Source organism: Pteropus medius, unplaced genomic scaffold (assembly GCF_902729225.1).
Source record: "Pteropus medius unplaced genomic scaffold, Ma_sr-lr_union100, whole genome shotgun sequence".
Taxonomy (NCBI): domain Eukaryota; kingdom Metazoa; phylum Chordata; class Mammalia; order Chiroptera; family Pteropodidae; genus Pteropus; species Pteropus medius.
In genome coordinates, this window is record NW_024351729.1 from 20,206,926 (window position 1) to 20,230,550 (window position 23,625).

General features: G+C 35.0%; 2 long non-coding RNA genes across 2 annotated transcripts in view; one reads left to right on the plus strand and one right to left on the minus strand.

Annotated features, from left to right (window-relative positions):
* LOC120587621 (uncharacterized) overlaps window positions 1–23,625 on the plus strand; it is a 163,652-nt gene that overhangs the window by 99,165 nt on the left and 40,862 nt on the right. The window lies entirely within an intron of this gene.
* LOC120587620 (uncharacterized) overlaps window positions 6,321–23,625 on the minus strand; it is a 34,196-nt gene continuing 16,891 nt past the window's right edge. The window contains exon 2 of the long non-coding RNA XR_005649042.1: window positions 6,321–10,142. This is a non-coding gene — a long non-coding RNA (uncharacterized LOC120587620). The remainder of the gene's footprint in view (window positions 10,143–23,625) is intronic.

Below are 23,625 nucleotides of genomic sequence, written 5' to 3' on the forward strand. Positions count from 1 at the left end.
GAGATGTACTTAAATGTAGACCAAAAATCGAGTTCTCACTTCCTGCTTCCAATGTTTTTTAATTCCAGAGCTTTTTTTCTTCCAGTAGCTTTACATCTTTAAGTTACTTTATTAAAATTTTAGTACTAAGAAAACTTACTCTAAAGACAGAATGAAGTCAACTCTAAGATGGGATTTGATCTCATCATAGAAATATTAACATCAGAGTGAAAAAAAAAACCCAAAATTAATTGCATTACTTTTTCACTTTTCTACATGATTTAAGACGCATGTTTTAAAGAATGAGGTAATGCATAACACAGTGTCTGGCAAGCTTAAAAATATAACTACTGTGATAAAAATATAGCTACTGTGATTATTATTATTCAGCTTTATGATTTATTTTATAATATTGGTTTATAGCATAATATTGGTTTAAATGTTAATTTTAATGTTACATGTTTAATATACTAAATTTAACTGAGTATTCCTTTAGCATACACATATATACTAACGTATAGTTTGCTCAGCTTGAAACCTGACATCAGAATAAAGGAGGGGCAAAAAGATATTCTGATTTTAATATCACCAGACCTAAAATTTTGTTTTAAAAATTCTTTACTCGATTTCACCAAATTGTCCTCAAGTCTAAAGAAGCACTTTATGGATTTATCGAGCATCAGCACAAACTAAATAGTAATGAGCTCATTTTTATAGAATGAAGCTTAATATACTTCCAGCTGTTGAAAACTTGCACAGCTGGTTACTGGCTGCAACGCAGAGCTCTCATCTGCCAGAGAAAAAAATAAATATCAATTTAAACTTGTAACAAAAGACTCTATGTCTTTGAGGAAACCATTTTCCACTGAAATTCACATGTGTGACAATGTAAAGCTAAAACATGACCAACCCTTTTAATATATTTATACCCATTTATTTTAAGAAAATTAAGGTTAAAGGCTCGACAACATAACTTATTCTGGTTAGATCATAAGGCTCTCTAGAAGGAAATAGAATCTCAAAGCCAAATCCCAGATATGGCAAATTGGAGTAAACCATCCTAGATTCTGCACACATCAGTGGGGAGAAGGGATGGGGCTGCTGTTTCAAGGACCGGAGTTATGTGATGCTCAGGAAACCTGAGTCAAAAAAAAATAAAGTGCTATGGCCACCTATTAAAGATTCATTCATTTGTTCAATAGTATGAGGCATATCCTTAAAATTAAGGTAAATTTAACAAACAGCAAAGAGCTCTCATTCATTCATCCATTCACCCAACAGTTATTGAGCAACGACTAGGACAAGTAACATCTCATTTCTTGCATTTACACCACTTTCCATGTTTTCATCATAGCCTTATTCAGCATCACTGATAATTGCCCACTCCTGAGGTCATCCTTGATTCTCCTTTTTCTCCCACACTTCATATCTAACACATCATCAAATACTGTCAATTAAGCCTTTCTACAACCTTCACCACTACCCCCTTGTCCAAGCTTCCAATTATCATGTGCTATCTGGAATACCACAACAGCCCCAGCTGTCTCCCTACCTCCTTTGCCTATAGCTAATTGTCTACATAGAAGCAACAATGATATTTCTAAAAACTTAAATATGAATATCTCAATCCATTGTCTGAAACCCTCCAATGGTTTCCTCAAACACACAGAGTACATTTCAAAATCTTTATGGAGGCTTATAAGGTCTTGCATACTTTGGCCCTGGCTATTCTACCTCCTCGACCTTATCTCTTGTCAATCTTCTCTTCATTCTCAATGGTCCAGTCACACTGGATTCCTTGGCATTCCTCCAATATGTCAAGCACGTTCTTGCCCCAAAGCATTTGTACTTACTGTTTTTTATCTGCCTGGAATGTTCTTTCTCCATATCGCCTGCACATACCCTTTCTCTCTCTCTGCTGTCTCTTAGCTAAACTTTTGACTTTAGCTAATGTCCTTTTGCAATATTTTTTCCTTCTCTTCATTGCCTTTTTACTATTCAATCCATTCTCTACCTATTGCCACTGACTAGTTACCTGTCTAAAGCACAAATCTGATCAGCTCCTCTTCTACTACAAAGTCTTTCAGTAGTTATTACTGTCTATAAAAAGAATTATACTTTTATGACCTTAACAATCTGATCCTAACTCTTCTTTTGGTCTGTTCATCCTCCATTTCTCAATCTTTACTTCATAATTCAGCCACATGAACCCAATAATTTTTCTCTTTACTTGCCACACACTCTTACCTCTTTTCCTTGACTCATATATTACATCCTACCTGCCATGCTTTCACTTCTGTCCTGGGGAAGTTCTACACCAGGAATTCATAGTAAGAAGTGAGTACGAATAGTGTTCATAATAGAAGAAAGACTTAAATCAGGTGTTGAAGAAGGAATAGTAGATAAATAAGAGGGAAGAAGGAAGGCCTTCTTAATAGAGTGACACTTGACAAGGCAAAGAAGTCAGGGTATAGCTCCTGAAGGCATCATTCCTTCAGATTTGCTGAGACTATTAGAGAACGCACAATAGAGACATGTGAAAATAAGAATAGTGAAATGGCGTGGATGAAACCCAATTACGGAAGTCAGGCAGAGCCATGGGAAAGGGGCTTGAACTGACCAAAGTTTCACAGAATATTATAAGAATTAAATAAAATGGTATATATAAAATTGCTAGCACATATCGGTCACATAAGGATCCTTCAATTTGTAAGTGTTGTAGTTAGTAATAAAGATTTATTGCAAGTTTATGATAAAGGTAACAATGAGAGCAAAGTTCTCCAACTGGAGTGGGTGGGAAATCTCCGTCCCAAGGCAAACACCTCTGAACCAAATCCATTTTTATGGATTTAATAAAATGACTTAAATCTTTTTCAAATATAACCGGTTTTATGTTTAATTAAACTAATAGACATTAAAGGATAGTCTTATGGGTTTTCTTCTATCTGGGATGGTTTTAGGTTTGCAGACATATCATATAAAACATGATCTTGAACATGATTTATAATTTGCTTGAAATGTACTCATGAACCAGTGAGTGAATTTAACTATGCCAGGTACTCTTTCACTGCAAACCAAATAGATCAGTCCAATCTTATACCTTGTGACAGAAGAGTAAAGATGTGTATTTAACTCCAAACTACTGCATTATAAATGTCTTCAAGATTTAAATATAAGAAGTGGCAATATTCTTTCATCAGTAAAACTTAACTGCAGAGAGCTCAAGTCATGACAAATGGTACATCTTAATGGATTGAAGGACATTTTCTGTGAACCATGTTGTATATAAGAAATATAATACAAGTGCTGGCAATGTGTCTGGTATGTCTACATTAAATTAGGGTCCCACTAAAGCCTTCAGACTTTAGAGACTTGTAAATCCCCAGTATGTGACTTTCATTTTTTTGAAGAAGCTGACTTTATAGTTCTCTTGAGTACTATGATTTTTGTATTACAAAGAGTGACCCACCAAGTAAAATTAGAATGTTTTGAAATGTTTAGTGGGTGATTGGTTCTTGAGAGCTGCAAAAATAAAACTTGCCCTGCCTAAGAGAATATTGGAAATTTGAAATTTCATTTATGATTTTGTCGGCTAGAAAGTCAAAGATGATAAATGCACAGTGATAGCTCAAGTCCTTAATTGTTTGTTTAGAGACAATAGAAATCTAAAGAAACGAGACAGGTTGATATTATTTGGAGCTTCTTTTTGTTGAACTTTCTGAAGTATACAGGCTCTCAATTCCTCCTAACCTGTTTTCTATTCATTGGACGGTTGGTCATCCACATAATAGTATCCTTCTCTCGCTGACTCAAACTTTATAGAAACTATCTGTGCCAGGATTGGCTACATAGTTTTCAGGGCCTGGTATGATGCAAAAATACAGGTCCCCTCGTTTCTAAGAAAGAAATTTTAAAAGGGAGACAGCAGAGCGTTAAACCAAGTCTGGATCCCTTCTGGCACAGGGTCCTGCAACACTAAACAGGTTGCATGTCCAGGAAGCCAGGTCTATCTAGTCTATAGTTAAACAGCAGTAAGAGGACCCAGCCTCACCATTTCACACACCAGTTACCTAAGTATATTCAGTAGTTTACACACCAGTTACCTAAGTATATTCAGCAGTTTGATTAAATTATACAGCAGTACTTAACAAACATTGCCTCCTGAACTCCTTAAACTCCATTCCAATTTCTTCCAGCAAATAAGCACTGATATTTTTCTAATTATAAAAATTAATTAAATCATTCATATTTTGCTCTTTATTATTTCTGTGCAAGAGAAGACTGCCATAAATGTTGTGTATTTATGAAGTGCTTTTCTAGATGCTGATGATACAGCAGTGAACAAAGTAATTCCTTTGCTCTTATAGAGCATATATTCTAATGGGGATAGTTCAAACTTCAGCAAAGACCTACGTAATTATTATTTTTAAAAGAATCTATAACTAGAAGAGCCTTTTGAAAAAAAAATGTGCTTTCAGCTTCTATGAGCTTAATTAGTGTTGGGCAAAAACAAAAACAATTTTTTATTTGTTCTGTCCTTTTTTGGAGGATGAACTGTGATGATTTAAGGCAATTCAACTCAGTAAAAATCCTTTAATTAATTTGTATCATTCAGTGAGTTTATTTAAAAAAAGCAGGACATTTTTGATAAGAAAATGTATGAGGACTAGGAAATTTTATTATAATTTTCCTTTAAACATGTTAATAACTTTTTTGTATTATTTATTTTATTTTATTTATTTCAATTACAGTTGACATTTAATATTACATTAGTTTCAGGTGTACAGCACAGTAATTTGACATTTATATAACTTACAAAGTGATGTCCCTAATAAGTCTAGCACCCACGTGGCCTCATACATAGTTATTACAATATTATTAACTATATTCCTTATGTTGTACTTGACATCCCCATGGCTATTTTTTAATTACCAATTTGTACTTCTTAATCCCGTCACCTTTGCACCCAGCCCTCCAAACTCCCTTCTGGTAACCATCAGGTTTCTCTCTGTATCTATAGGTCTTTTTCTGTTTTGTTTGTTTATATATTTATTTATTTTTAGATTCCACATGTAAGCAAAATTATATGGTATTTTTCTTTCTCTGTCTGACTTATTTCATCAAAAAAAAAAAAAATACCAAGGCATAAATTCAACCAAGGAGATAAAAGATCTGTATTTGGAAAATTATAAGACTGAAGAAAAATTGAAGAAGATATAAATATACAGAAGCATATACTGTGCTCATGGATAAGAAGAATTAACATTATTAAAATGTCCATACTATCCAAAGCAATCAATAACTTTTTTTTATTATCATTCTTTGGTTGTTTTCTTCCTGTGATTTATGTCCAATTGTTAGGTAAGTTTTCCTGTTTTTAATAATGTCCTTCTTTTGTAGTGACCATATACAAAGAAACAAGAATTAGAAACAACCCCAATTTCTACAGTATTTTACTGCAAAATTGACTTTATGCATATGGTCATCTTGTTTCCGCAGGAATTTATTTTTAATAAAGGATCTATTTAACTCTCATTTAAGGAACTACAAATAGTCCCCCAAAAGACTGCTGACCACAGTCTGAAAATATGAAATGTTCTTTGGAGGGTTTTGGGTGTGGAGTGAGACACATTTTCATAATATTCAGTATGTCATCATCAAGTAATGTTTACAAACCCCAACACCCTGGGGATGTGTGCAAGGTTTAGCAAGCAGATGTTAGCAGTCAAGGAAAAATTATGACTGCTGCCTGAAAATATTCCCTCTTGCCTATCAGTTACATACAAGATTGTCAAGATTTCTTCTTTTTGGTGTGTATAATTTGCCTAGTTTAGAGAACGGCTAATCTAAAAACAGATTTGGAAATTGCTAAAAGAAATCCTCCATAAATGGCCATCTAAGAACCTCTTGTCCATTTTTTATGACAGATTTTTCTATTGGAAAATAAAAAACCTAGTTGTGGGTACTCTACCTTATATTTCGTTTAACATAGTACTTTTTAAAACTCCAGACTTTCCATCCTGCTTCTCCACTTCTGAATATTGTTATTAAAAATGCTAATTGTATCACATAGCAACTTCAAACACATATTAACTTCACATTTTTAGAACTCACATCCTTTTAGTGCAAGGAGATAAAATAAGGTCTTTGCCTTGATGTATTAATATTTAGTGATCAAATCTTCCCTTTTCTAGCTAAAGTATAAGGGGTTTTGAAGCAAGTTGAGGCGGTCTTTCCAGAAGAGCAAGTTAGAACTATTGGCTTTAAAATGACAAACAAAATTTAACTATAACATGATATTGCTTGTGGACAGTCTTAATAGACAATCGGATCCAATAAAATAAGCGGCAACCAACGGGTACTTTTACTTTTGAAAGAGTTTTGTCGTGAAGAGTAATTTTGATTGAATCTTTTTTGGGTGGGGGAGGAGTTCCTTCTTCATATATGAGAAAAATCTCAGGAATAGCAGAATTTAGTAATAGACATAAGGTTCTGAGTGAAGATCACTTGATGTTAAAAAATTGCCATGGCTTTCAATATTGAGTTTTACATTGATGAGCACTTATTTAGCATGTGAATGGTAATGGTCTTTCTCTCTCTCTCTCTCTCTCTCTCTTTTTTTATACATCCTACCTTTAAAAAAAAAAAATAGTGAATCTTTAGCACCTGTAACGGAAAAAGAAGTTAGGGAAGAGAAAAATCAAATTTGAAAAGTAATCAGATATACCAATGGAATAGGACAGTAAAGCTAGAAATATACTCAATTGCATCTGGAAACTTAGTATATTATAATATTTAGAATATGAGACTAAATGATGAAATTGGCATTTTAAATAAATGCAAGAAAGCAGAACTTTTTGATAGGTGACTAGAGAGCCAAATCTAAAAGATAAATTTGCATTCATTCCTCACATCATACATGAAGAAAAATTCCAAATAAATTAGTAATCTACAGGTAAAAAATAAAATCATACATATCTTTGGAGAATATTAGAATGAATCCCTTTATAAATTTTTATACTATAATTTAAAAACATATAAACAATATGTTAATGGCAATTTGACTGCATTTTAAAAATCTTTGTCTAAAAATAATACATGCAAAGTAAGAAGACAAATTGCAAATATTATATTTGCACCTTATATCACAGACAAAGGTTTAATACCCCTAACAAATTAAGAGCACCTGAGGAAAAAAAGGCCAACCACTTGATTGAAAAATGAGTAAGAGATATGAGCAGACCTTTCACCAATAAAAAAATGCAATGACCCATAAACATATAAAGGATGCTAAATCAGACTCTCAGTAGGAGAAATACAGGTTGAGAAAAAAAGTATTTCTCACCTATCAGATTGAGAAAAAAAATCAAAACTTTGACAGAATACACTATGGATGCCACTAGGAAAACAGACGCTCTCATAAGCTGGTAGGGAGAATGCAAAATGGCATTCTTATTGACAGAAATTTGATAATAACCAGGAAAAAATACATTTTCTTTATTTTTTTGACTCACCATTTTTCTGAAAACTATCCCAAAGATATACTGGCAAAAACATAAAATGAGTAATAGACTATTTATTGCAAGAGAATTCGTAAGAACAAAAGGTTAGAAACAATCCAAACTCATAAAATATTTCTCCTACCAAATTCTTTTTTAATGCATTAAGAACAACGGATATGAATGAATGAAGAAGAGGTGGATCCAATTGCCCATACATACTAATGACTAGTGGTTAGAAAAAATGTTTTATCTTTCAGGTGCTTAGAGAAAAAAAAATGTTTAAATGTAAAGTATTACATTTGGATGGGTGGGGTGAGTTTATGGAATCCAAAACATCTCTGAAACCCAAATTTGTGCAGATCACAAATAAGTTTCTTTGGGACCCAAAATAACTGGATTTCAAAAGTGAAGTGATTCTAATAAGCAAAAGTAAATATTCTAAGAGAAGTAGCCATGTGCTCACGGATGCCCACACTCTGATATCAACTTCATCTTGATACCAAGGAAGAGAGTGGATTTTTCAGCAAAGAAAGCACGTTTACCTATGGCCTGCCAAGAGAACTCTGCATCTCTGATTTGGACAAGGCCACAATTATCCAACACTTGCCCACATTCAGAGTGGGCCAGGCACACTGCTGGCTGACCATCAGGAGCCTCAGCTGCTTGGTGGGTTGGCAGTCGGGGAGAAGCCATGCCGATTTGTCCATTTAGCAGAACACCCAGGAGGTGGACTCTTTCACTCTGGCTTGTGAATAATAGGAAGTACAATTCAGGCTCTTGAAAGCCATGCAGGGCTGCTTCCCGAGCCATGATCTCTTTCTTTATCTTTATTGATTTATGTCCATCTGCTGAGTGAGGTGAATGAACTGGCTTTGGCCTGGCCACTGGATATTATTAGTTCCCTAAATGCAAAAAGTTTTACTTTCATCATAAAATGAGGAGAGGTTTGAGAAATATAGCTGGATTTGTGTGAGTACACAGATCCCAAACATGTGGTCATGACATAAGCATGGGTCCCAGACAGGCAGGTGGTGACATGCTCAGAAGTCATTATGTTGAGAACAGATCTGATCTTACTAAACTCTTGTTTCTCTGACTCGGGCCTCTCTTCCCTTTGCTGTGATGGGAAGACCTTAACTGTCTGTGCTCACCTCTACATTTTCCTCTGCCTGGCATGCAAGTGGAAATCCAATTAATAAAAATTAGTTCGATGGGGAGAAAAAACTAGTTTTATGCCTGAGAATGAAAACGACATGTAAAATGTAAGGATGCAGGCTTACAGAAAAAAAAAAAAAACCAACAAAAAAAAACATGTTAGTTCTGCTGCAATGCACATTGGAAAATATGATGAGCTCTATTATTCAAAAAAATAATCTCCAAGCCAATTTTTAAAAAGTAAATGAGAAGATTGATTTCTGGTTAATAATATCAGAGGTTATTTTCAAATGTCTCATGGTTAAAATAAATATTATTTTTTAAAAATCATTTAAGTGTCAGATTGGTACAGCAAGTATCTTGACAACCAGTTCCAAATTTGCTCTTTCCTTAAGAGAACAGATACTGTAATTGCCACATCCTTGGGGGTAGCTAAAGAGATCTCTGTCTGGTCTCTTTCAATTTAGTAGGTTGACCTTATTTTAAAAGTTACCTGAATTGCTTCAATCAGAAATTTCGTCAAGGCCAGCCTCAAAAATAGACACAATTGGTAATTAACAATGTCACATTATCCTAGAATTGTTCAAAAGAATTCCAGTTTGCCCCTGCTTCTTCCTGCACACACTTGATGCCCCAAATCCTATCATCTAAGCTTTATCCTGTTTGCTTAAAATTCTGATCTTTGTCAAAACTTTAATACCAGGTGAAAGACTAACATTTAAAACTGTAATGGTATTTCTAAAATAGACCCATGGGAATTCTCATGTGTATCTTTTTACATTGTTGTAATGTTACTTTTGCAATCATATAATATTTTTATTAGCTATAAAGTCACAACTCTTTTGCACTGGTCATTGGGATCATTTCTTGAGAAGTGAGATTTTTTTCTTTTAAAGATTTGTGCATTTTTGAAGTTTAGAAACACAGAGCTGCATGCCAGTGTTGATGGGTGAGGTCTAATGGCAGGTCTTTTAGGAGGAAGAAGGTCTCAGTGAGAAAAACTGGTGCAAGAATGATGAGGATAGCAAAGACAATTTCCCTCCTTTAGCCTTTTGAAGTAGAGCTAGGTTCTCTGCTGCCGACGGTGGGCAGATAGTCCACAGCAAGCTGAGCTAAGAGCAAAACCAAGAATGAATGTAGGACACAGGGTGGGGACTAAAGTTAGGAGTGAAGCCATCAGCAAAAGCCTGGAAGCAGTTCCTTGGCATTGTCTTTCTTTTAAAAAAAAAAAAAAAATTATTCATGCTGATTCTCTTTTAGCAAGCTGTTTATCTTGGGACTTCTGCACAGCAAACTGAATGGAACGTGGGGCCAGGAAGATGGAAAAGCTGAATCACCGAAGGTTGTGTCACTGGTTCACGATCAAACAAAAAAGTACAGTAATGTCCGAGTTGAGAGGCCACAGAGTTGTCAGGCTTCTTGCTCACACCTTTGGCGCTCAGATGATTCATTGTCCTCAGTTCTATCTCAGACATGCACTCCATGACCCAGGACTTCTGATCAGATCTAAAAGGAAAGGTTTCACACTTTTAAATGGTCTTACTCTTCTCCCTCCTTCTTACTTCCTTGGGGATTTAGAATCTTACTGTTTTCATGTCATTTTTTTCTTTCTAAGCATGGAATTATTACGTAAGTTACCTTTGTCTTCAAATTTTAATTGAGATTATAAGTGAACCTGGGTGTCTTATGACTCTCCCTTTTTTCCCTCTAACATACAGAAAAAAATGGCCTTCAGGAAAGACCTATTACCCAATGCCTCTTCACTTCTGCCTACAGTGGCTCTTAACTTCTGTACCATTGACACCTGAGGATATCTAATAGAGCCTACGGACTCCTCCAGATGATGTTTTAAAATGCTTTAAATAAAACACATAGAATTACATAAAATCACAAAGGAAGCCAATTATATTGAATTACAGTTTTCAGAATATTAAAACACCAAGTTATTAATGTAGTAATATATGTGGTTTTTTTAGTGGCAGATTTCATGACATTGTAATTTCAAAATGGTGATGAGATTAAGTGGTCAGTGAAGGTGTCTACAACTATCGAATGCGATGTAAAAATATCTGTGATTTCTATTTCTGATGAATCGTAGTTGAAGTCACTGTGGTTTGTTGCTTACATTATAATTGAAGGAAATCATAAATTTCACTTTGAGGTTAGTGAAAATAAAGATGTCTCTTTTTTTCTTTTAAATCCAAGTTCACAGACTCTGAATTCAATTCAAAGACTCCAGATTAAGAAGCCCTGACGGACGATTTGATGCAATATCGGACCTGATCAATTTCTTTGTAAGCTACTTATGAGGACAGATTTTGTATGGAAGATTCAACTGAACTTCTCAAATTCTCTCCCCACCCCATTTTTTCCCCATATTTTAATTTTTTTATATGCAAAAGTATACCTAAGCAAACTTTGATATTATGCCAGAGATTGGCAAGATTAATTTCAGTCATGACTTTATTTCCTTCTATTCTCTGGATGTGTTAAACATCGGAGAGGCTGGGATTGGTACTGCTGCCTCAGCCAAAGGAACTGAACAGCCTCTGTCTTGGGGGCTTGGTTTTCTCCTTCCTCTGGCAACTCTTTAAGCAAGGAGAGTATATACCACGCCATTCCCACACGTTTATATAGTTTTTCTTCAAAGGATTTCTTGAAACAGATGTTGCCTTTCCACGAGAGAAGCCTCTGGATGCTCTTCCACAGAGAACAGATCGTGTTGTTTCTGACTGCATTTTGGGGAACAAAATCCAATTCCACTGATGATGGTTTTTTCCGTTGGAATTCTTGGCCATAGGCATAAAGCATTTGCCCACCTAATTTCGTTTTCAGTCTTCCCAAGAATCTATTTTGAGTATATTTACTTTACATTTCTATTCTTAACCATTCTTATAAATTCAAACATTGTTTCACTTATTTACTCATGGTTAGTAAGAAAAGTTCTCTTAATAGCTAGATATTGGCTAGATGCCTGCCACTGTGCAAGCCAGAGGCAAAGGAAGGAAAAAACACCCTGAAGAATACAGGCAAATGAATTTTTGAATGTTATAACTATACAAAGTTTATCCTAAGGAATCCAGGAATTTAAAACATTTAACAAATGCAATGGATACTGTAATTATATATCAAAAAGAAAAAAAAAACCACAAACATTTCACCAAAATATATACCTTGCATATAAAGTGGATATTGTTATTGTTAATTAAAAGTACTGCTACATTTTCTTTTAACCTTGACTCAAAGTCAGTGTTGTTCTTCATTGTGGATGTGGGTGTTGCTTCATGTAGTGTATATTACTTCATGCATGTCTTCGTGCCATGACTTGCAGGCTGTTGACATTCAGAGATGATATGTCCTCTTGTTCTACACTATTTTAGTTGGACAACATGGAGAGACTTGCCAAGGGTGTGCTGGTAAATGTTTAACAACTGATTCTCCAGGGAAAATAAAGGCCAGCTTTGTAGCATTTGCCAATTTCTGTGGTGTAAATCCTCCCACCATAGATGATTTCAGGCTACCAAAATGACTTCACTAAACCCAGAGTTGGGAAAAGTTGAGTACGAGTGGCTCTTATAACCCAAGGCAAACCAGCTTTAGCTGCTCACCCTAGAGTCATTTATTCCTTAGGGCTGAGAGCTGTAATTGTCCATATCTGGAGTTGTTTTCTTCTTCTGTTTACATTCAGTTCATACAGCAATATTACAGATAACAGCGAAAGAGTAAGATAGATGATGGTAGATAGATGATAAACAGACAGACAGATAGAAAGATGATAGATGGATAGAGTATCCAGATGAAAACTCTCTCCCTCTGACACCCTCTCTCTCTCTCGAAGCTGATTTCTGGGACTGCAGTTTTGGTAACGGCATTATATAGCCTTATTTTAAGCAAATCTATGTTCTTTTTTAATGTTCATTGCTACTGATGTCACCTACTAAATGACTCCAAAAGCTAAATGTGACATCTGTTAGACATTGAAGTCTTACACCTACATAGATCCAAGTCTCACACCAACTTTCTGCAGGCCACATATGTTCCAGTTAATTAAGGAAGCCATAAAAAAATTTCTTCCAATGAACTGAGATCTGTGGCTCTTTATCAGACTTTATGAAAGTATTACCTAGAATGAGATATTCTTGAAGCAGAAACATTTCATCTTTAAAATACTTTTCACACACTACAATCCTATAGTTGAAATCAGGGTACATTATGTCTACAAAACTCCCCCAATCTATTCGATCTACATAAAGGAAAATGGTGTTGATGTAGCATGGATCTACATTGGCTCTTAATGCTTACCGCATCCTTTTCTAAATGTTTATAAACTCTCTATTCTCATCATATAAAAAATATGATGACCACTGGCTTCTAAAATCCAACTCTTTTTTTCCTTCTTTGAAAACTAGAACTGCCAGGGGCTAAATGATTAAGTTGCCCAATTATCCTCTTTTTCCTCATTGACAAAACATGAGCCTGGACTCTAAGATCTAAGTGTACATTGTATATTGAGATACAATTCACATACCATATAATTCACCAATTGAAAGTGTACAATTCAATGGTTTTTAATATATTCACAGAGTTGTGTGATCATCAGCACCTTCAATTTCAGAATATTTTTATCATCCCTAAAAGAAACCCTGTACTCATTAGTAGTAACTTCTTATTCTTCCCTTTCCATGGGCTCAGAGAATCACTAATCTATTTGTCTCTATAGATTTGGCTATTGAGGACATTTCCTATAAATGAAGTTATACAATTTGTGGTCTTTTGTAATTGGTTTCTTTCATTTAGCATTACAGTTTCAAAGTTTATCCATATAGTACCATGTATCAGTACTTCATCTCTTTTTGCAACATTATTTGCAAAAAAATTTCCCTGAAAAAGATTGTCATTTCTCTTACTTGTTGGTGTCCTTTGAGCAGAACAAATGTTTTAATTTTGATGAAGTCCAATTTTTAAGAAATATTTTCTTTTGTTGCTTGTGCTTTCAGGGCCATTTCTAACAATCTATTACCTAATTCAAGGCCACAAAGACTTACGCCTATGTTTTCTTCTGAATTTTACAGGTTTAGTGTTTACATTTAGGTCTCTAGTCTGTCCTGTATTAATATTTTTTTAATATAGTGTGCATACGGTTTATTCTTTTAGATGTGGATATCCAGTTATCCCAGCAATATTTGTTGAAAAGAGCATTCTTTCCCCCATCAAAGTGTCTTGGCACTCTTGTTGGAAATCAGTCGACCATCGAGTCAAATCTTGATTTAAGTATGTGGAAGACAAGAAATTCTAAGTCATCACTCAACTAGTAGCAATTCAACTTTCTTTCCAGTTCTCCAGGTATCATTCTGGGTGACTAGAATCTGCATGGCACCAAGCGTGGAGCTACAGAGCCATGCATGTCAGGGAAAGAGTTCTAATGAGGTCCCTCAGGATGTTGTCTCTGACCTTATTCTTTTCAGCATTTTATTGATGACTAGAATGGAGATGCATGTTTATTAAATTTTCAGGGAACTCAAAGTTTAAAGGAGCTAGTCAATACTATAGGCAATACAATGCAAATTCAAAATACTTTTCACTGGCCAGAAAACTAGATTGAAATAAACAAAATGAAGGCAGCTTGAGATAAATAGGAACACTTAGTTTCAAAAATTAATTACATAAGTATTAGATATTGGAAACTTTCCTGGAGGTTTTAGTTGATAGAATTGTAGTTCTTAGATTTAGGGGTTGATAATCCTATTGTATGTACTCTGCAGTAGTTCCTCCGTATGTTTGGGGAGACTCTTAAAAAGCCTCTGGATTCCCCTTGATACCACCATGTAATAACTTAGCAAGAAGCTTATGTAGCTAACGGGTTTTTGACTATTATTTCTAAATAAAGTACACAAAGTTCTAAGTGTTCTTAATTACAAACAAGATACAAACATATACACACATATCTGTATACACATACATAAACACACACATACATATATACTATACACACTTATATACACTTATGCATACATATAGATAGATGATAGATGATAGGTAGATAGATAGATTGACAGTTTCTGTCTGTCAATAGGTATAGATAGATGAACTATACAGTTTCTGAGTAAGTTTGTTTAATTTTTTCTTGTTGTTGCTCAATAATTTTATGTCTAAAAGTTTTTGGTGAATAGTAGTCCCTCTGTACATTTCACTTGCTTACTGTTTTGATATATATATTTGTTTTCTACATGTAGATTAGAGACAAATCTTTTAACTTACATAAAGTTGAAAAAAGGTAAAAAAAAAAAAAAAAGGTTGTTATTAGAAGTTACTATGGGCCCTAAATATATACTCTAAATAAGTCTTTAAAAGTAACTGAAGCATTCTTTTCATCTCTCTACCTAATACCACCATCACCTCAAGGGAGTTGCCCAGTGTTTCTTTAAGAGTTCTGTAATGAGGTCTTGGACATTCCTCTCTGTCATGTGCCCTTATCAATAGTTGCAGGGATCTGAAACTGAATAGCTGAAGACTCTATGCCTTTAGACAAAGGTCCAGATTCAGAGTGTTTAACTTCAACTTTATCCCTAATAAAGCTTAGTGGGAATATATTGTTCAATTCCGAGTGCAAAGACATCAGAATGACACTAATAAACTAGGGGAACATCCTGGGGAAAGCAAAAGGCACTATGAGAGATATGAAAGCATGTTGGATGAAGAACGTTTGGGAAAAAAAGGTCTAGCCTGGAGAAGAAAATATTAAAGATATGATAGATATATTCAAATATTAAAGCAACTATGATGTTTTATAGCAGAATGTGTTAATTTTTACTTTGTTTTCAAACATCAATACTAGGAACAATAGATGTATTATGTTTTAATTCAAACTAATACAAAGGTCTAATAACTGCACCGGCATGGCCAAAGAAAGGTCTGCCTTGAGAGGGATGAACAGGATCTCTGAGCCCTCCAAAGCAAAAATTAGTTTACCTACTGGGGATACTATAAAAAAGATGGGGAAATGATAGGGCAAGATCTCTTCCAAACATAGATGTTTATAATTCTCTCCCTTTTCTCAACCAGCCATAGCCAATATCATATATGGCCTCTCTCCACAATGATATCAAAGCTTAGTTATCCTTCCCCAACCCATTTTTTCAAAATTAGTAGAACATCTGGTCTTTGGTTTTTACATTATATTCATAGAAGAAGCCCATTCCATTTTATAAAGATTTAGTAGCCTGGATTTAAGTCCACATTTAATAAAACTTGTCCCCCTTTTTTCCTTCCATTAATAAGGTACTGTCCAGTAATCACTTCTTGGAGGCCTGGGGATCAGTCTATGAACACTAGTTTACCCCCCCAAATAATGCTGTTAGGTTCTCTATCTCTGTCACCCCTTCAGAAATGCCTGTTTTGGGGAATATGGGTCCCCAAAAGGATCCATTTACCTGCTGACGGTAGACGTTGGGTGAGCCAAATACCTGCTTCTTCCCAAAATGTGTTATTGGACGACAGAAAAATTCCACAGTAAAATATCTATTTTTGAATTATGTCCCAATTGGTTATATCTAGTAGTAATGCTTACATCAAAACATTCATATTCTGATATGACCAGTCTCATATGAATCCTGATTGTGAACAGAGTTTAAAGAAGGATACACCCATTCTTTATGGTTCATAAGCTTGTTTTAATAAGAAAATCTCTGATTCTAGAGTACTAGAGGAAAAGTGGTGGCCCATAGAACACACACACACACACATACCCACGCGCGCGCGCACGCACACACACATGCACGCACACACACACACACACTCATGCATACTTCTGGCAATTCAGTAACAGTATGACTTTTTTTTGTTATTGTTTTTTCTTTAATTTGAGACTAGTGTCAGGCTTCTTTTATTGATAAATTATAAAATAACTCTTCGAATCTTTTTTTAATGCACCTTAACCATTTTTCTTTTAAACATGCTACACAAAATATGTTACAGATTGACAGCAGGAAAGAAGAAATTCTACCTATTTTCAGTGCTGTCATCATGAAAATATAATGAAATGTGTTCATTTCTGATGGATAAATCAATACGGGTACATGTCCTTCATAGGATTTGGTTGAAAGAGGAATGTCTGTTTGTCACCTTTCTCTCTCCTTCCACCAACATGAAAAAAAGCATTGAGAAAGAGACATTTTTACATCTTTTAGTTGATGAAAGAAGGAAAGTTGGCATATTCTAGGCAATTAATCTCAAAAGATGGGTGAGAGTTTAGATAAAAACCTCAAATGATTTCCTCTTTCAATCTGAAAACAACCTTAAAAAAATATTTATAATCCATAAGACAGGAACCAGAGAGGAGATAATGCTTTGAAACAGAGAGTGTAAATATGCATCATCGATTTAATGCTTCCTCTTAAAAAAGAAAATATTTTTGAAAACTCTTGGGAAAGCAGCAGGGTGAAGTGCAAAGAGACTTGAATTCTCATTCCAGCACTGGTAATTCTTAACTCTGAGATACAGAATAGGTTACTTAACTTTACAGAGTCAGTTTTTCATTGGTGAAACTAACATTTTTGTGTCACAGCAGAGGATTTTTGAGAAGATTCAATAAGTTAATATACATAAAGTGTTTGGCATGATATTAGACTGTAGGTATTTACTTATCTTCAGCTAATAGAAATAGGTCTTTGATAATAAAGAATATTAGGTCAACTGGAATTGAATCTCTTATTTTTAAATCATTTTTATGATTGAATACATCATTTTTAAAGGTAGCTCATGCATTTATGGTTCAAAACAAAAATAATATTGTGTGGTTTGTGAGTGTATATTTATAAACATACATATTTATACACACACGTATAATTCATTTAATAAACAAAAATAGTGGCACTCGATAACTACTAAAGGCTTTCTGTGAATATCTTTTAATATCCTCTAAGTTATAACATCTCAAACTCAATAAATTTGGACTGTGAAGTATAAAATTTTGTACCATAAATTCTTCAGTCTCACTAGAGGCACAGAAAGCTCACATCCTGTTCCAGATGGTAGACAGCCTTTCCAGGCAGCTCACTTAAAAAAGATGAAGCTGGCACTTCTGCAAAGTAACCATTAGGAAGCTTTTGCTTTGCTTACAGGGAGCACTCAGTGAGTTTCAATTTTAAGTGATCCCAAACTAGTCCACACAATCTAAAAAGCTGGTGAGTGTTCAGCAGGATAACTAGGTGTAGCTTTGTAGAAAGAATATTGGAATTAGAGCTGATTTGGGAGACTTGGGATTTTACTACTACTTGTTGAACCTTGAAGGTATTGTTTAATTTTGTCTGAATTTCCATTCTTTTATCTACCAACAGATGCCGGTTCATTTGCTTAAAATAAAAATAATGCCTTATTTTATACTTCCCTCCTTGCCGTCTCTGCTACAACCGAACAAGTCTTCTTCAAGCTTCTTAAATATACTGAGCTCTTTTTCTCATTTCAAGACCTTTGCATAAAGCTTCACATTGAGCCAGGAAGTCTCTTCCTATCCTGTGTTTCTCACTTCCTGTCTTGGATTAGCCTAAATATTACCCCCTCAGAGAGTCCCTCTCTGACTTTCCCTATTAGTTTGTCTCCTATCACTTGTCATAATTTATAATTGCTTCATTTGTCTGGTTTGATTATAATTTGCTCAGCTATCTTACTGAAATATAGGTTCATTGAGAGACTCTAGCTGTCTTGCTCACCATCACATTCTGAGTGTCCACTAAAGTGCCTGATAGAATTGAATAAAAGGTGTTCCATAGATGAATTAGCATTTGCACAGTTGTTATATAACTTAAGATAATTTATGACATATTTTATGATCTCGATAAAGTAAATCTTTTTAAAAATTATTTTTAGGGGAAGATTTGACACAAGATACATCTAGTTCATGTGTTAAATTATCTGTGCTTGAGTTGTAAAAGCAAAGTATGGCAGGGCCACTATCTGTGTGGAGTCAAAGTCACTTCTGACACACTGAAGGGCTAATTTATAGAGGAAAATCCCCTCGAACAGATAAGATGTCACCCATTTAAAGATATTCACAGCTTTAAAAGCACCAGCATACATTTTCAAAGTTTTCATTTATAGAGACCAGCTAGGACAAGGAGCTGACCTGAGCATGTAATCAAGATTACATTTTCTCCATCCCACTTAGAGTATGGCAAAGTTGTCATTACAAACCTGGTTGTGTCTCCCTTAGACAAGTTTAAGATAGGTGGCCTTTTATTCTCACTTTTTCTTGGAGCAAAAGAAAGCTGCTTCAGTGGGCCTAGTCTCTATTTTCAATAAAAAACTAACAATTTGAAACCCATTGGTAGTTATTGAAGGATGCTTCTACTATATTTTTTCAATTAATGACTCCAGTCCAGGTCTCTTTAAGTGAATCTGAGCAGACTATTGGAGAAAGGAGGGTTCTGCAGATGCCTTCTTAAAATCAGAAAAAGGCCAATAAAAACTAATGATCTAACAACAAACAACTGCCAATTCTGTGTCACTGAGTCATCTTCTGTTGGGAAATGTTTGGATTTCATTAGGCTTTTAAGTACCACTGGCTGATTTATTATTTTAATTTTTTATTTTCTTAGTGGGTTGTCATGAAACTTTAGATCATTAATATGAAGAATAAAATGTCAAATAAGCTATAATTTCCTACATGAGTACAGTAATGATGATAATAAAAATCACTGAAGGTTCTTATATTTATTTATATCAACTAAACTCCAAGATGGTATAAAAATCATCCTTCAGAATATTTATCACCCTTTTCCTACTTCATCTTCTGATCTCTGCTGTCATTCTGATCTCTTGCAGCTTTTTTATCTTGTGATACTCAACCCACATCTAACATCTAGGCTGAGCCTTCTTTCTAATATTGTTCAAATCTTTACATTCCTTTCCAATTTTTTTTTTTGATGGGAGTGTTCTGTGCAATATTTATTGTGCCATCTCTAAAGATACCGTCATGAAAAATCACAATTAACTTCTGAAAAGGGATTAAATAAAGTTACATGGAAAAAATAAAATAAGGTTGCTTATTTCAGGAGTCTGGTCAAAATGGAAAGTTTAAGCACTACTTGAGATTTAGTATGTTTTCCCTAATTAGAAAAGCTATTCTTTCCTACATGTCTTCAATTAATATGCGCTACTAGTTCCCCAAATGACTATGCATCTATGTTGGTACATGCCTACTTTCTCAGTAATGAAATATGCTAAATTAAATTGTTACATGTTTTGGGGGAAATTCTCTATAAAGTCCCTATACTCAGTGAATAAAGACCCCAAAGGGAATCTGCTGTGCCCAGTAACCTAAACAGCCTAATTAATTACAACTTCATGTCTCAAAAGTTGAAACACTTAGATTATGTATTTTTATCTTTATTTTTGGCATGCAATAATATTACAAACACTAAATAGATAACTGCAGAAAATATTAGAATGTAGATTCATGGAGCTTTAAATTCTTCATCAGAGAGGGCAATGTGATTCAGACGAATGTCTAGGCAAGTTTTTTCAAAATTTTTTGAAATTATGACCCAAAGTAAGAAGTAAATAATAAATAAGCCCAATACACACATGGATATACATCATGGGTCACAGAGGGCTCTGTAGGCCATTGTAAGGTTTTCAGTTTCTATTCTAAGTGTGTGATGGGAAGCTTCTGAGGGAATTTTAGCTGAGGAGTAACATAGTATGGCTGATTCTAACCAACTCATCCTGACTGTTGTGTCACAGAATGTGAGGGGCCAACTATGGAAGCCAGGAGACCAGTTAGGAGATTGTTCTGATAATGCAGATGAAGAATGATGGTTGTGGGGCCAGGGCAGTAGTAGTGAACTCGGTAAAAACAAAACAAAACAAAAAACAAAACAAAACAAAACAAAACAAAACAAAACAGTCCATTTCTGGATATTCGTGAAGGCAGAACCAACCACCTTGAAAGATTGGATGTGTGATCTGAGAGAAAGGCATAGGAATCGAGGATGATTTCCAGGTTTGACCCTGGAGATTCTATTTATTGAGACTGGAAAGATAAAAGAGGAGCATATTTAGAGGAAGAAAACAGTTTTGTTTATGTTTGAGCTGCCTATTGGACATCCAAGTAAAAATGTCTGATTAGAGGCCAGACATTAACCAGCTTCAGATTCATGAGAGAAGACCTGGCTGGGTGTATACATTTGGGAGTTGTCAAAATATGTTGGTATTTAAAGAATTGGACAAGGAATTCTCAATCACCAAAGGAGTAAACATTGACTAAGAAAGAAAAGATCTTAGTTGAGTTCTCCTGAAAACAAGGACTTTAATGCATATAATTTAACTGGGAGGTGGGAACCCAGAAAGCACAGGTCAGGAAGTGAGGAAAGTGACACAAGGAAAGGGGAAAAACCAACTAAAGGAATAAAATGGGTGTTTTACAAGCTGGTTACCACCAGTTCCACTGGAACTGAAGGACTGTTTAGAACACACAAGAAGAGATGTGGATCTGAGAGATGAGACAAGTATTTATCCAGCATCCCTGTCTTCACTAGTTGAGAGATGTTCCTGAAGGTGTTGAGTCTCTGGATGTTCCTGGCCCAAAGAGCTGGAAAAAGTTCTAGGTGGAGAAGCAGAGAGATAGACCAGGGGACGTGGGGCAGGGCATTGAAGGATCTGGCTCTGGGTCCAAAGACTGAGCTGTTTGGAAGTTCAGAACACGAGGAGGCTCTAGTTAAGGAGACTGAGAAGGAATGACCTGTGTAGTAGGAGGAAAACTAGAAGAAGCTGGTGGCTGGAGGTCAAGAAGGTAATTCCAGAAAGGAATGATACTGAGTCCTCGTCATTGGATTTTGCATCATAGAATTTGAAAACCACTTATTGGGGTGGGCCAGGATAAAAGCCTAATTGGATGAGGTTCAAAAGGAGGAGAGAAGTTGAAAACAACTAGCTTAAAAAACTTATTGGAGGAGCGTTGTTATAAAGAGAAGCGATTGAAGGAGAAGGAGACTGGAGAAGTTGCAGAATATTCTTACTGTGAAATCCACAGTAGGGTAGAATGAAAAGGAAAGATATGACAGATGTATTTGAGACTTCTGGCACAAGTAAGAGACAAGTATTCATTGGTTTGGCAGTGGCAATAATGAATGAGTCTATATTTAGGGTCAATATCTATAGTTCTTGCATGTGCCTCATCAATCACCCTCTCTCCTTCTAAACCTAGAAGATGAATGGGATCGGAATCATATTTAACACAACTATTGAGATTTTGTTTTCTAAAATGTCATTTCAAGGTGTAGTAACTCGAGTTGGAAAACAATGATTATATCTATAAACCAAAGTAGCAAGGATTTTTCAGAATATATTATGAGAAAATAAAGCATTTCATATGAACTTAAAAATTAAAACATTATGATGAGTACATCTATGTTTATATGTGTATGCATAAAATGATTATTCCAAATATAGTTAAATTCTGAAAGGCATTTAGTATTATTAACCTTTTTATTTTCCCCATGTCATTCATTGTCTCTATACTTTTCAGGTCTATTAATTGATTTTATAAATTAACAACCTCTGATGACTCTGAAGTTGCTTAAGAGCAACTTGATCTGTTAGAAAGAAATTCTGTGTACAAGCCCTTGATGATAAGGCAGCATTGACATGTGGGTGTTTATGTTGAAGAACAAGTAGAAAATAGTGGCATTACAACTCTTGTAGATTGGAACAAAATTGTTATAAGCTTATGCAAAACACAAATGGAAAAAAATTATTCAGAAGAAAAGCAAAGACAATCTTCATTTAAAAGCTACATGGAATGTAGCTCTCATTCAAAATGACTTTCTTTTATACTATGACCAAATGAGAAACTTTTTAAAGTTTATTTTGTGAATACTTAGGGTTTTATGGAAGAAAATAATTATGTTCTATTTCCAAATACCATTCACAGAGAATTCACAGATGTATGTAGAGATAACATTCTGCTCTAAGCCTATGTCTAACATCGATCTGACACAATGATTTGAATTCACCTTTGGAACATAAAGTCACAAAAGATGAGTCAGTTTACTCTTGAGTTAAAATTTAATGAAGCTAGTTATGCAGAAAAGATACAACATAATTGAAGTTGTGGTCATACCACAAATGAGTGCCTTCCAGTATATGGTTTATATTATAAAATTAAACATTAGTCGGCATCCAGATGTTAGACATCAACACTGTGTGTGTATGTCTGTATAAACTGAATTGGAATTGTATGTAATAAACAAGAGCCATTTTCAGGAAATAAATCACTGTAAGGAGTTATACGAAATAATATATTAATTTAAACTCCAACTCCATTTTCTTTTAAAACTACTTGGAGGTACTGAAGATAAATTTTCTTCTGGGGGGGTGGGGAAAAGTCTGCTGTTAAAACTCCATCTTACATTTACCATCCTGTCTACTCGTAGCTGACCTGAAGATCAAGCAGTGATATGCATGCATGAGGCCGGCAGGAGCATGTATGCAGACATTGCATAAGTGGTAGGGGGAACTGGGCCCCTTTCCTCACATTTTTACCAAGGGGCCGGCCACTACTCAGCTCCAGGTGATTTCTTCTAAGAGGGACTGCACAAAGTTTTCCAGTCTTTAAAGAGGATCCTCTTCCCCCCTTTTAAATCTGGGTTTTTATACCAAATACTTTAATTTTAAAGAATTGGACAAGGAATTTTTAAAAGACATTTTCAGTTGACACAAACCAGGTTCGAAGAGTAGATTTCACCCACAGGCAGCCAGTTTGCAAACTCTGCTCTATGCAGACAATACGAAGGCAACACAGCAAGCTTTGGGCTGGATTTTACATTTTACTTTCCTTATGAACTGCCATAGATTCTTAAATGTACAGAAGGCACTCTTTATCAACAGGGTCAGGAAAAAGTAATTAGAGGTTTGTTAAAAATCACACATGTGAAAGCCTGGGCAAGAGCACGACAGAATCTTCTGGGACATAGGAAACATTCTAGATCTTGAT